A 2,939-nucleotide genomic window follows, 5' to 3' on the forward strand; every position below is an offset into this window, starting at 1 on the left:
TTAAAATAGCAATGACATACTAACTCATACTCACCAGGATAACTATCATTTTTTATAAAAAAGCAAGAAAATAACAAGTGTTGGCAAGGATGTAGAGCAAATGGAGCTCTCATACATTGCTGGTGGGAATGTAAAATAGTATAGCCACTTGGGAAAACAATTTGGCCATTCCTAAAAAAGTTCAACATAGACTTCCCGTTGACCCAGCAATTTCCCCCTTAGGTATATACCAAAGAGGATTGAAAACATATGTTTATATGAAAACTTGTACATGAATGTTCATAGTAGTATTATTTATAATAGCCAAAAAGCAACCCACATGTTTATCAACTGTTGAATGGATAAACAAAATGATGTATATTCCCACAATGAAATATTATTCAGCCATTAAAAGAAACTAAGTACTGATATGTGCTAGAACATGGATGGACCTAGAAAGCATTATACTAAGTGAGAGAAGTCCAACACAGAAAGCTATATATTGAGTAATTTCATTTATATTAAATGTTCAGAATAGGTAAATACTGAGAGATAAAAAGTAGATTATTGGATACCCAGGGTTGAAAGGGGGAGGGGCTGACTGCTAACGGGCAGTATCTTTTGGGGGTGACAAAAAAGTTCTGTAGTTAGAGAATGGTGATGATTTCATAACTTTGTGACTATACTGAAAGTCACTGAATTATACACTTTAAAGTGGTGAATGTTCTGTTCTGTAAATTTTATCTAAAAACATTGAAAAATTTAAAAAGCCTAGGGAAAATGTCAAAAATTTATTATGTATACAAGCCTGGAGTCCAGGGAAGAGGTCACATTAGACATAAATTTAGTAGAGATTGGACTATTGATGGGATATAAAGTATTGAGTCTGTGTCTCTATTTGCAGATAATATGATTGACTGTTAGGAAAATCCTATGGACTCCAGAAACTAACCACTAAAACTAATAAGTGAATTTAGCAAAGTCCCAGGATATAAAGTCATATACAAAAATCAGTTGTGTACTTATATCTATAGCAAATAACTGGAAAATGAAAAATTTAAAAACACTCCATTTATAATAATTTTAGAAAACATAAAATACTTAGAAATAAATTTAACAAATGATGTATAAACACTCCACACTGAAAATTTATAAACATTGCTGAGAGGAATTAAATAAGATCTAAACAAATAAAGAAATATACCATATTCATAATGTGAAATAGTAAGAAATATCTATATCTATACCATCTCTATCTCTATCTCTATCTCTATCTATGTTGGACTTTGCCCTGGGTTCCTGACAGGGCTCCTGAAGGCCTTGTAAATAGGGATGCTAGGAGAATCTTTGTTCAAATATTTTGAACCCAGTTTCCAGCAGAGCTCCTAAAACCCTTATAATTTCCTAAGTGTTAAGAACACTAGGAGCATTTTTGTTCTAGTAGTGGTCTTTGACCCCGGTTCTTCACACAAGGCTCCTAAATCCCTTGGAATGTCCTGGGTGATAAGAGTGTCTTTTGTTCTAATGAAGTGACTCTGGGTGGGCTCCTGGATAGCTCCTGGATGGGGGCTGGTCACTAGGAAGACCAAGCCATGATTAGAAGCTTGGAATTTTAAGCCCTGCTCCCATTCTTTGGTCAGGGAGAGGGGCTGGAAACAGAGTTCATAATTAATCATACCCATGTGATGCAATCAGCCTCTGTAAAAATCCCAATAGTATGGGGTTCAGAGAGCGTCCAGGTTGATGAACACATCCGTGTACCAAAAGGGTGATGTATCTCGACTTCAAGCTTCTGTGCTCAGGACCCTCCCAGACTTTGCCCTGTGTATCTCTTCATCAGACTGTTCATCTGTATCCTTTATCATATCCTTTATTAAACGATAAACAGCTAAATGTGTGTTTCTCTGAGTTCTGTGAGCTGTTCTAGGCAAATAAATCTAAGAGGGAAGAGGTCATGGGAAACCTCTGATTGTGGCCAAGTCATACAGAAATTGTGGGTAACCTGAGGAACTAATACTACATTTGGTACCTGAAGTGGGAGGCAGTCTATGGGACAGCCTTGAGCCTGTGGAATCTGATGCTATTTGCAAGTAGGTAGTGGTGTCAGAATTGATATAATTGTAGGACACCTAGCTGGTATCACAAAGAATTGCTTGGTGTGAGAAAAAAAAAACAATACACACATCTTAAGTCAGAAGTGTTTTGAGTGTGGTAGTAGTGTGAGAGTAAAGGAAAGACTCACAAAAGGAGGCTTGGGTTTTTCCTAAACGCATGGAGAGGCCAATTCAATATTGTTAAGATATCAGTTCTCCTCCAAATACATCCGTAGATTCAATGCAACCTCAGAATGCTGAAAGAAAAATACTGTCAACCAAGAATTTATATGCCGCCCCCAAAATATGTATATAAATATAAAAGACAATATAAGTGTATCTTTTGTTTGTAACTCTGCTTCTCCTATCTGATTTAAAAGGTGGGCATAAAGCAGTAATTATAAATCTGTGTTGATGCACATACAATGTCTATTGTACAACAGCAGTACAAAGGAGCAGGGAGGGTATGGAGCTTATAGGAACAAAGTTTTATTTTCTATTGAAATTAACTTGGTACAAATAAAAACTAGATTGTTATAAATTAAGAGGCTAGTCATTAAGTTTGTCGAATAAAGAATTGCTTCCAAAAACTTCCCCTGGGCATGTTCATGCCTCAAGTACTTTGGGCCTCAAATAATTTTAGCATCAAAAGGCCTGTCTTCGCTCTGATCAGGCAAATCACAGCAAAGGGGTGGGGCTAATTAGCTGGAAGACAGCGGTTTACAGCACTACTCAGCATTTAAAGCCTATGATTGTCCTTTGCCCAATCGGTATGTTTCTCTCCATCTGACAACCTCTCTGTGTCTGTTTTTCTTTTTAAGAATACCTTGCTCTTGTTCTAGTATTTGCCTTGAATATCTTTCTTTT

The sequence above is a fragment of the Hipposideros armiger genome, unplaced genomic scaffold (assembly GCF_001890085.2).
Source record: "Hipposideros armiger isolate ML-2016 unplaced genomic scaffold, ASM189008v1 scaffold_478, whole genome shotgun sequence".
NCBI classification, from domain to species: domain Eukaryota; kingdom Metazoa; phylum Chordata; class Mammalia; order Chiroptera; family Hipposideridae; genus Hipposideros; species Hipposideros armiger.